Genomic DNA, 12,497 nt, shown 5'->3' on the forward strand with positions numbered 1-12,497 from the left:
GCCATGAAATTAAAAGATGCTTGCTCCTTAGAAGAAAAGCTATGACAAAACTAGACAGTGTATTAAAAAGCAGAGACATCACTTTGCTGACAAAGGTCTGTTTAGTCAAAGCTATGGTTTTTCCATTAGTCATGTATGGATGTGAGAGTTGGACCATAAAGAATGCTGAGCACCAGAGAATTGATACTTTTGAACTATGGTGTTGGAGAAGACTCCTTGGGCTACAAGGAGATCAAACCAGTCAATCCTAAAGGAAATCAACCCTGAATATCCATTGGAAGGGCTGATGCTGAAGTTGAAACTCCAGTACTTTGGCCACCTGATGCAAAGTGTTGACTCATTGGAAAAGCCCCTGATGCTGGGAAAGATTGAAGGCAGGAGAAGAGGAAGACAGAGGCCGAGATGGTTAGATGGCATCACTGATTCAATGGACATGAGTGAGCAAGCTCCAGGAGATGGTGATGGACAGGGAAGCCTGGCGAGCTGCAGTCCATGAGGTCACGAGTCAGACATGACTGAACAACTAAACAACAACAACAACAACATGTGAATCTGCTTCCAACCGGCCATGAAGATGAAAAAGGAAAGCCTGGACCACAGCATCAGTGGTTTGGACTATTACTCTGCACATGGACCGGAAAAGTATGTGGGACTTTAAACTCACCTTCTTTACATATATCAAATGATGACCAGTAGGCTGATTTTCTATATCTTTGCTTGTAGCAAGGGACAGCTTAAATAAATATTAATAACTTAGATTGATCATGAAAAAGAAAAGGTTAACCAGACTCTTGGTGCCAAGAGTGGACACGTGACCAATGAGAATGCTTGTTTCCCTGATCACAGATCGATTTAGGGATTGGCATGTGATCCAGTAGGCCAATCAGAGCTAACTCTGAGATGTTTTAGGGAGTTACTAAAAAAAGAGATGATCTTTCTGCTCTGGTTGCTCAGCTGATAATAAGTATGCCTGGGACCATAGAGGCCACCGTGTAAGGACAAGGGCCATGCCTTTTGAGAGTGGAGACAACACCAAGGAGGACAGAGACCAGACATGGCCATGCCTTCTGAGAGTGGAGCCACCACCAAGGATGACAGAGACCAGACATGGCCAGATTGGTTATGTCGTGAGCGCCTGGACCCGCCCATGCCTGAAGGTGGAAAGCTTGATTGAGTTTCAGTCACTTGCCACCAAAGACGTCCTGACTAATTCAGGGTCCTGTGGCTGCCCCAAGCATTTAAGCTTCTCTCAAGTCTTCCCCTTCCACTACATGAGAAGTGCTGACATTTGTCTGAATTCTGTTAATGGGCTGACTTCGAGTTCTTTTCATAGACAGCTGAAAAACAGACACTTTCAAGGGGGAGGACAGAGGGAGAGGGGAAAGACAAAAAAAGTCCCCTAATTTTCCATGCTGGATCTCTCCCAGCCTGGCTGAGACACTGTCTTACATTTTGTTGGGCTTTTTTCCCCCATTTACTTTCCAAGACCATCTTTGAAACTGGCTATTTTCAAGAGGAAATGACCTGGATTATTTTTTCATGATGGCTGCCCTTTTGTAACCTGGCAGATGTTTAATTAAAAAATTTATTACCTCCTAAAGTTAACATAGAAATTCATCTATTATGGCAGCATAAAGCCCCATCTTTGAAACTCTCCTTTTATACCCTAGTCAGGAAAACTATCATTAGCCAAATCCCAGTATGTCCTCCTCCAGCCTCTCTAGACAGTGCTGGTGGTGTTTTTACAGCCCTGAACTTCAGCTTAGACACAAACCCCCTTGTGACATGTCCCTCGAATCCCCAAGTGTGCCTTCTGATTTGGTTTCATTGTCCCTGCCCTGAGCCCTCTCTCAGCATTGGGACACTCTGTGCTCGAATGTCCAAGTGTGTCTGATTTGGCTTCATTGTCCCTGCCCTGCTCGAATCCCCAAGTGTGCCTTCTGATTTGGTTTCACTGTCCCTGCCCTGAGCCTTCTCTCAACATCGGGACACTCTGTGCTCTGACTTGCCCACCCATCCCTCTTCCTCTCCAAGCCCCTTGAGGGCAGCGATTCTATTTCCTTCATTCTGCAGTGTATCGGTATTTTTGTCTGCATTTTATTCATTGGCTATCTCCCCTCAGCTAAGTACCTGGTACCTAGCCTGTGCTCAATGAATACTCACTGAGTGCATTTCTGCATTGCTCATCCATTGCACTGGGCTTAGCAGAGAAAGGCAGGACTGTATGAAGGAAAGTTGCTTCCAGTGTTCCTGAAACCACATTCTCTGAGACTCAACCATGATGGGCTCATCTCCATTCTTCTATCCAATCAGACACCAGCTACACTTTCTTTTTCATCGATTCATTTCAGGTACCCCCCAGACGCTGGGGGATTGATGTTTATGCTGTGTTAGGTGTGAATGGATGAATAGATTCCTAACATTCTACGTGAACACATTCAATCTTCACAGCACTGTAAGGAAGGCCCGTGGCTCCCACTTCACAAACGGGGACTCTAAGATTCTGAGAAATGAGAGAGCCAGAGGTCGCCACGTGTGAGTGGTGGGACTTGGATGAACCCTTTTTTTCTCCAGTTGCCTTACACGTGCGTCTTATCCACCAAATAGTATAGCAGTTTCTGGGAAAACAGAAGTCGGTGTCTTCTATTTTGAGGGAAATACATGAGGCCCCAGTGGGCTCTCAGGAGTTGACCACTGAAACCTCACTGCATGTGTTGCTCTGCCTTTTCAGCCTGCAAAGCGACCCGGTCATCTGGTCTTTGCTGGGAGGCAGAAACCCCTCTGTGTTTCACGATGGACCTGATTCTGAACATTGTGGGTGCCTAGCAAACGACATCAGCTATTCCTGACTTCAGGATGGACAGAATAGCTGGTGCCAAAGAGACAGGGAGCTTGTCACACTGCCTAGAACAAAGCCACTTTCCACAGAGCTAACGTGAATGGAGCATGCTGTGATTGCGCATACATAGCTTTACATGGTGGTGCTAAATAATTCATAGAGGAAGCTGGCAGCTCAGTGCCTTTTAATAGTAAATAATTCAGGGGCTCTTTACATTCCTCCCACCTGTAGATCGGTCTGTCTGCCTGCTGTGGAGAGAGCAGCAGGGGTTGGAGAGTGAAGAATGCAAGGGCCATGATAACGAGAACGTTCTCCCCCATGTGTGTTTACAGAGAAAATTTGCACTTGTCCCTTTTAAAAAAAATTATTTATTTATGACTGTGTTGGGTCTTCACTTTTGCATGCAGGCTTTCTCTAGTTGTGGTGAGCAGGGGCCACCCTCTAGTTGTGCTGGATTTTGTTGTTGTGGAGCGTGGGCTCTAGGCACCTGGGTTATGGTAGTTGTGGTACGTGGGTTCAGTAGTTTCGACTCATGAGCTCTGGGGTGAGGACTCAGTAGTTATGGCGCACAGGCTTAGTCTCTCTGTGCCATATGGGATCATCCAGACCAGGGATCAAACCCACGTCCCCTGCATTGATAGGTAGATTCTTAACCTTTGGGCCACCAGGGAAGTCTCTGCACTTGCCCTTTGATTTAGGGGCAGAGAAGTTCAGGCTTTCAGCACGCTGACTTTTGCAACAAGTTTTCAAAGGCAAGTGAAACAAGAAAACATCTTCCCCAGACATTGACTCTGATTAAAGACTAGCAGGCGTGTGCCATTGTGCATGCATTTCTCAGCGATTTAAGTCTCTCTCAGCCAACTGTTCAAAGTGAGTGAGAAGGTTGGAGTTGTGGGCGTCTTGAGCAGAACAGTGTCCTGGTATATAACTCCAGAGTCTGGGTTCTACCTCACTAGCTCTGCAACCCTGAGCCAGTGATGAAGCTTTCATATGCCTCGGTTTCTGCATCCATTAACGAGGTCCACAATAGTAACCCCCTCCCCCATAGGATTATCATAAGGACCAAATAGGAGTATGCATGTGACTAGTTTAGCTTAGGTCATGGATGGACCTGGAGGGTATTGTTGTGTGTGTGTGTTTGTATGTTAGTCGCTCAGTCGTGTCTGACTCTTTGTGACCCCACGGACTGTAGCCCTCCAGGCTCCTCTGACCATGGAATTCTCCAGGCAAGAACACTGGAGTGGGTTGCCATTCCCTTCTCCAGGGGAAGTTAGGGAAGTTGCTGGACCCAGGGATTGAACCCAGGTCTCCCACATTGCAAGTGGATTCTTTACCGTCTAAGCCACCAGGGAAGCCCAGAAGGTATTATGCTTAGTGAAATAAGTCAGACAAAGACAAATACTGTATGCTCTCACTTATATGAGGAATCTAAAAAATAAAACAAACAGGACAAAAGAGAAACAGGCTCACAGGTACAGTGAACAATTAGCAGTTGCCAGAGGGGAGAGAGGAAGCGGGTAGGAGCAAGACAGGAGCAGGGGATTGAGAGGTACAAACTTCTGGGTATAAAATAAATGTTATATGGATGGAATGTACAGCACGGGAAAATAGTGCATGTTTTGTAACTCTGACGTGTTATCTATAAAAATATTGAATTACTATGTTGTATACCTGAAATCAATGTAATAGGTCAATTATACTTTGGAGGGGAAAAAAAAGAAAAAAAAAAAGGCTTAGTACAGGGTTGGGCAGTTTGAAATGACTTCATAAATAGGACCCAGTGCCGGCAGTAGATAAAATTCCTCCTTTTACTAAGGAGGTCACCTCGTCTCACAGAGACAGTAAACCCAAGGTCACACAGAGATAGCTCCTATGATGGGGCCAGAGATCGAATCCTTCCGGGCCTCAGCTTCCCATCTACCTGACCTTGTGGCCGAAGGGAGGGACCGTGTGGCCTGGTGGGCTGGGATATAGTGAGGAGACATCTTTGTAGCTAAAGAGTTCTTTGGAATATTAAATGTGATCATATAGAGTTTGTGTTTCTCTGTGTCAGTATAAAATAACATTGACTCCTTCCAGTGAGCACATGTATTTAACCCCTACCAGGTACTTTGTAGGGGGACCATGGTCACAAGCAAGACCGACCAGGTTCCACTCAATGAGTAAACAAGTTGACAGATGGTTTTATATTGTGGTAAGTAAAAGTGGGGTAAGAAGCCGGAGAGTGACCGGCAGCGCCTTCTCCTGGGAGCCTGGGTTCGGGGAGGGCTTCTGTGTGGAGGTGACGTTCAGGCAGGGACAGGAACCGTGAGAAGGAGCTGGGCCCTGATGAGCTGGGATGGAGTGCACAGGAGCAGAAGGGCTGGAATGTGCAAAGGCCCTGGGGTGGGGGCAAGTGCAGGGACTTCACTTCCCTTTTTAAAGTCTGCAATCATTTTCATGGCCGTATTAGTTTTCTGTGGCTGCTGTAACAAGTTCTTATACAGAAGGTGGCTTAATAAAACAGAAGTGTATTCCCTCATAGTGCTGGAAGCCAAGAAATCTGAAACCAAGGTGTCAGCGGGCCACACTCCCTCTGGAGGCTTGAGGGGACGCTCTCTTCAGCTCGGGCTGCGGCCAGCACTTCTTGACTTGCAGCGGAGTCAACCCCCAGTCTCTCCATCCTCACATCACGATCTCCACTCCCATCTGTCAAGCCTACCTCGGCCCCACTCTTATGAGTGTGGATTTATAACAGTGGTTTTGTCATTGGATTTGGAGCCCAAGCAGATAATCCAGGATAAACTCCTCCTCTCAAAATCCTTAAATCACATCTTTTGCCTTATACGGCAGTATTCACTCTTTTACCAAATATGGTAGAATTCACAGGTTCCAGAGACGAGGGCATGACAGATCTTTTGGGGGGCCACCATGCAGCCCCCTACAAGCATTAAGGAAGACAGGTCAGGCTCCATACATTAAAAGCAATGAGAAAAGGGGCAAAACTCCACCTGTTTTGAGTTTAGCTGAAAGCAAACAGTTTCCAGTCGGGTGAGCTGTTTCTGAGAATGTCAGCTTCTCAATATTCAGAATTGGCTCCAAATACACTGCTGGGGGCTTCCCAGGTGGCGCTAACGGTAAAGAACCCAGCTGCCAATGCAGGAGACGCAAGAGATGTGGGTTTGAGCACTGAATTGGGAAGACCCCCTGGAGGAGGGCATGGCACCCCACTCCAGTATTCTTGCCTGGACAATCCCATGGACGGAGGAGCCTGGTGGGCTACAGTCCATAGGGTTGCAGAGAGTTGGATATGACTGAAGTGACTCAGCACGCACGTTTGCGTGTAGCTGGACCCACACCCAGCTGAAGCACGGACCTTTATCTCAAAGTCCGCGGTCTGTGCTTTCTCTGGTCCAGTTTTTACTTACAGAGGGCTTACAGTTCAGTGGACTCCGTGCTGACCACACACACTCCTCAGGGAGCTTACTCACGACAGGCTTGGCTCACCTGGTAGGCATTCTCTTGTAGTAAGTCTAGTTGAGGCCTGAGAATCTGCATTTTAAGCAAGGCACCAGCTGATTCTGATCGAGCTGCAGGCACTCTGGGTCCCAGCCTGGAGACTTGCTGCTGTAAGGGGTGGGGCGTGTGCGTGCCAATTTGCTCAGTTGTGTCCAACTCTTTGTGACCCCATGGACTGTAGCCCACCAGGCTCCTCTGTCCATGGGATTCTCCAGGCAAGAACACTGGATTGGGTTGCCATGCCCTCCTCCAGGGGATCTTCCTGACCCAGGGATCGAACCCAGGTCTCATCTCCTGCACTGGCAGGCGGGTTCTTTACCACCAGCACCACCCGGGAAGCACAAGGAGAGGGGACACTAATTTAACTGTCAGGCGGTCATGGTGGGAAATATCCTGTGTGCGCTCTGTTGGGTGCAGACACCACTGAAATATCATTTCCATTTGCAAGAAGCCTCAGCTGCCTGGAATGGTTTTCTTGCACAGAGGGTTCAGCTGGTGGAATAAATCCGACCCAGGCTTCTAAGCTTGGAGAGAGTTTTGCGGGGAGCCTCCCAGGGCCAGAGTACTGGATTCAGCTCGGTTGCTGACCCTGAGGTCTTGGCAGGTCCCTCCCCTCTGTGAGCCTCAGTTTCCCGCCCTGTGAACAGGGTCAGCCAGACTGCTGCATCTGCGTCACAGCCCTGCCTTGAAGAGTCACCGGGAGCGTTGGGAACCCCGAGCATGTCGGGACTTCGGTGAGCTGGCATTTCTCGGAGGCCGTGACACTGGTGGTGTGTAGGGTCCCTGAGACCTCCACGCCCCCTGGGAGGACTCAGCGGACTCAGCAATGGTCCCCCTGTGCCTGTGACTCATTCCAGTGAAAAGATAACGAGCAAAACCAGCAAAGGCAAAAGGCACGTGGGGCAGAGTCCAGAGGAAACCAGGCTCAAGCTCCAGGCGTCTTGTCCCGGGAGGCCCCTGGGAGGCCGTTAGCTCCCCAGCCACGAGGGGTGACGGTGCCTGTGGAGTGTTGCCCACCAGGGAAGCTCCTTAGAGACGAAGTGCCCAGGGTTTGTAGTGGGGGCTGCTCACATAGGCAGCCTGTGCCTGGCGCCCGATTTTCCTCCTGGTCCCAGGAGGACCGCAGGGGTCCAACACGAACCACCTCATACGTACAAACACTTTTGGTGTAACGAGCCATTATCATCAGTTCACAGCGGTGGGACCCCCTCCCCACATCTGAGTTCCTGAGTGTAAGCCCAGGGCCAACCCTGTCGGCGGAGTTTCAGTGGAGAGTGGCCAGGCTGCGGTGTGAACCCACTTCCACACTGGTGTTCAAACCCCCTTTCTGTGCCGGGGGAATCTCCTATATCCTGAGACAAAAATCCACCTCTCATGATAGAGGCTGAAGAGGTCAAATGCTCATTTTCCCAGCCATTTCTGCAGCGAGGGGACAGTGACATGAGCCCAGTCCTGCCAATCAGATGAACCCACCCAGATTTTAAATTAGAAGCTAGTAGCTCAGCTGGTGGGAGAAGGAAATGGCAACCCACTCCAGTATTCTTGCCTGGAGAATCCTGTGGACAGAGGAGCCTGGAGGGCTGCTGTCCATAGGGTTGCACAGATTCAGACACGACTGAAGTGACTTAGCATGCACGCATGCATTGGAGAAGGAAATGGCAACCCACTCCAGTATTCTTGCCTGGAGAATCCCAGGGACAGAGGGGCCTGGTGGGCTGCCGTCTATGGGGTTGCACAGAGTCAGACATGACTAAAGCGACTTAGCAGCAGCAGCAGCTCAGCTGGTAAAGAATCCACCTGCAATGCAGCAGACCTTGGTTCGATTCCTAGGTCGGGTAGTTCTCCTGAAGAAGGGATAGGCTACCCACTCCAGTATTCTTGGGCTTCCCTGGTGGCTCAGATGGATAAGAATCTGCCTGCAACGTGGGAGACCTGGGTTCAATCCCTGGGTTGGGAAGATCCCCTGGAGGAGGGCATAGTAACCCACTCCAGTATTCTTGCCTGGAGAATCCCATGGACAGAGGAGCCTGGCAGGCTACAGTCCATGGGGTCACAAAGAGTCGGAGACACCTGAGCGTAAGCCCAAGAATGAGAAGTGAAGTCGCGGCCGCACTGGTGGGAGCGGGTAGCGGCAGCCACGTCCTGCTCCTCGAGGTGGTGCTGACAGCAGGGCTCCTGCTAGGGGCCCCGTCCAGTCTCCATGGCGCTGGCAGTGCTGGGCAGCGTGGACCTCTGGAATTGCCCTGGGTTTGCAGGAGGCTTTGGGCACCGTGGCCCCTGCCTGGGTCTCTGGTCCTCCTGGAGCGTTGGTGGGTTCCTAGTAACCAGCTCCATAGCAGACTCTCGTCTTGACTGAAGTTGGACAGAGCTGGGTTTCATTTCTTGGAGAGGTGAATCACTTTAAGATGGTGCTAAACAAGATTGCATCACAGAGTGAAATGTTCCCTTTTCTATTCTTTTTCAGTTTTTTTGTTCTTGTTGTTACTTAGGGGACAGTGTCTGCTCCTAGCATCCTTAGTCTCTTTAATCTCTTTCTAATAGTTGTGACTCTCTCTTTATTTATACAGCATGATTCAGGTACAATTGACAAATAAAATTATAAGATATTTACAATGTATATTGTGGCACTTTGATAGACATATTCATTGTGAAAGGACTCCCCCAACCATGCGATCTCCCTTTTATATTTATTTATTTTTGGCCAGGCGGAGCAGCATGTGGGATCTTAGTTCCCCAACCAAGGATCGAACCTTTGCCCCCTGCCGTAGAAGAAGTGCAGAGCCCTAACCTCTGGACTGCCAGGGAGTGCCTACAATCTCTTTTTTAAACAAAATGGCAACCTACTCTAGTATTCTTGGGAAAATTCCATGGACGGAGGAGCCTGGCAGGCTCCAGTCCGTGGGGTCACAGAGTCAGACATGACTGAGTGGCTGAGCATGCTCCCTATTAAACAAAGAGTGCACTGGAGACCAGGGTCAGTATCTAGGTAGAATTGAATCACGTGGATATTACAAAGTGGGTACCTTTTGTTTATGGCAAGTATAAGGTATCAATACAATGATTCCTTTTAAAAGTCTTTAAGAAAAAGAAATCACAATCCAGTTCTTGAAAAATGAATAATAATACGGTAGTGTATTATGAGCACGGTTCCAAGTGAAAGAACTGGGGGGAGCAATGTGGTTGGGCCTCAAATCAGACACAAAAGGGGCCCAGAGAAGTGAGGGGGGTTCTCAGAAACACAGCCGAGCTCCCCGACCCCGAGGGCTGCTGGGAGTGCTGTTCCTTCCCCAGTCCCTGTGCTGGTGAGCTGGGCCCCCGCCACGTGCCCTGGAGGATGTAGCCGGCGCCCCCACGCCCCCCACCCCATCTGTAGTGTGGGGACACGAGCTCCGAGACCCTCCTGGGCTGCAAGCCCTCGAGCTGCAGAGCTCAGTGCTCGGCTGGAAACCTCCCTCCGCTGCAGAACCGGGGCTGGGTGGGGGGTGCTGGGAGGGAGGGAGGGAAGTTCTCTGGTTCAGGATCAGCCTCGGGTCTGGCAGGCTGGGCCTGGAGCTCTGACGCGGGTCCAGCTGCTTTCAGCAGCCCCTGCCTTGCTGGGGGTGGGATGGGGGTGGCAGGGGCTGACCCGGCCGGGCCCTGCCCTCTGGCTCTCCCAGCTCAGCGGTCTGTTCCTGCTCCAGGGCCTTTCCGCTTGCTCTTCTTTCTCCTGCCTGGAAGGTTCTCCCACCCACCGCCCCTGCTCCTGGCTGAGGGCTCCGGCTGGCTGCCACCCTCTCAGGAGGACTTCCCTGCTCTCACCCTCTCAGGGAGGACTTCCTGCTGTCACCTTCTCAGGGAGGACTTTCCTGCTCTCACCCTCTCAGGGAGGACTTCCCTGTTCTCATCCGCTCAGGGAGGACTTCCTGCTGTCACCTTTTCAGGGAGGACTTCCCTGCTGTCACCTTTTCAGGGAGGACTTCCTGCTGTCACCCTCTCAGGGAGGACTTCCCTGCTCTCACCCTCTTAGGGAGGACTTCCCTGCTCTCACCCTCTCAGGGAGGACTTCCCTGCTCTCATCCGCTCAGGGAGGACTTTCTGCTGTCACCTTTTCAGGGAGGACTTCCCTGCTGTCACCTTTTCAGGGAGGACTTCCTGCTGTCACCCTCTCAGGGAGGACTTCCCTGCTCTCACCCTCTTAGGGAGGACTTCCCTGCTCTCACCCTCTCAGGGAGGACTTCCCTGCTGTCACCAGCCAGTACACACCTCAGGTTACATTTTAGAATTTATTTAAAAATATATATGGACACATATATATTTGGCTGGGTCAGGTCTTAGTTGTGGTGTTTAGGATCGGTTGTCACGCGCAAGCCCTGTGACTTGTAGGGTCTTAGTTCCCTGACCAGGGATCGAACCTGTGTCCCCTGCACTGGAAGGCAAATTCTCAACCACTGGACAAGGAGGGAAGTCCCTTAAATTTATTTTTAATTGGCGGACAATTGCTCTACAACATTGTGTTAGTTTCTGCTGTTCCACAGCGTGAATCAGCTCTAAGTGGTCACATATCCCCTCCCTTCTGAGCCTGCATCCCCAGCCCCACCCCTCACCCCGCCCTCTAGACCGGCACAGAGCGCCGAGCCAAGCTCCCTGTGTATACAGCAGCTTCCCCCCGCCAGCTATTCCACACGTGGCAACGTATGTATGTCAACGCCCCTGTCTCCATGTGTCCCACCTTCTCCCCCCCAAACCCCTCCCACAAGCCTGTTCTCTACATCTGGCATTTCTATTCTTGCCCTGCAAATAGATTCATCAGTACCATTCTTCTAGATTCCATATATATGTGTTAATATAGCTTACTTTCTTCCTGGCACTTCTCATGGCCTGAAATCTGGGTTCTATTTAGTGCCCGACTCCCCATGAGAACATGAGCGCCCTGTAGGTGCAGCCAGGACCGTGTCCAAAAATGCCTGCGAATCTTGAGAGGGCCACAGCAGAGCATGAAAGGGCTCGGAGCCCTTGTAAACCCTGGCTCCTGTGTTGCTCCGCGGTCTGCACGCCCTGGAAAGCAGCCCCCGCCAGGAGCTGTGTCTTGTTCAACAGTCCCCTGGGGCCCAGAACAAGCCTGGCGCATAGCAGGCCGTCACTAAATATCTGACGCTGGCTGAACTGATGAATGAATGAGCCATGTGACTCCAGAGCTGATGGCTTTAGCTGCTACTTTATCTTCGAAACAGAAATAAAATACTCCTAACCATTTATTACCGAGATCAACTTGTCCATTAAGATTTAAAGGCAGGACCAGACCAAGAGGCTGGGCAAGGGCGGGAGGTTTATTCTAAGGGCAATTCTAAGAGCTTCTGAGGTTTTGCAGCAGGGCTGTGATGAGCTGGGGTCACTATGTGAAATAATGTCCAGGTGGCCATGGGCAACACAGAGTAAACTTGGAGGAAATTGGAGCAAGGAGATTTTTGCAGTGGTCCAGATGATGGAGATGTGGAGAGGTGGGGCTGCTGGTTTAAACCCATGTCAGGGGGACCCCAGTCTCCTGTCTTATGTGTGCTCAGTCGCTCAGTCATGTCTGACTCTTTGGACTATAGCCCGCCAGTCTCCTCTGTCCATGGAATTTTCCAGGCAAGAATACTGGAGTGGGTTGCCATTTCCACCTCCATGGGGTTCCTGGTCTTCCTGACCCAGGAATTGAACCCGTGTCTCCTGTGGCTCCTGCATTGAAGGTGGACTCTTTACCATCTGAGCTGTTGGGGAAGCCCTCTAGCATCCTGTCTTACTCCCCACCAATACAGTGGGGCAGATTTAAAGGCTTCAGGGTAATATTGTTTGGCTTGGGCTTCCCAGCTGGCGCTAGCGGTAAAGAGCCTGCAGGAGACACAAGGGACGCTGGTTTGATCTCTGGGTCAGGAAGATCTCCCGGAGGAGGGCATGGCAACCCACTCCAGTATTCTCGCTTGGAGAATCTATGGACAGAGGAGACTGGCGGGCTACAAGTCCATGGGGTCGCAGAGTCAGACACGACTGAGTGACTTAGCAGCAGCAGCAGCAGCAGCTGGGGAGGTACCTGGTGGCGTGAGTTTTCACCACAAGGTCCAGGCTTGGCCGTACACACACTTCCCCCTAGCCCCGACCCCGTGTCCCAGTCCTTCCCCTAATCCTGTGGATAGAGGAGATG

The sequence above is a fragment of the Cervus elaphus genome, chromosome 23 (assembly GCF_910594005.1).
Source record: "Cervus elaphus chromosome 23, mCerEla1.1, whole genome shotgun sequence".
Lineage (NCBI taxonomy): Eukaryota > Metazoa > Chordata > Mammalia > Artiodactyla > Cervidae > Cervus > Cervus elaphus.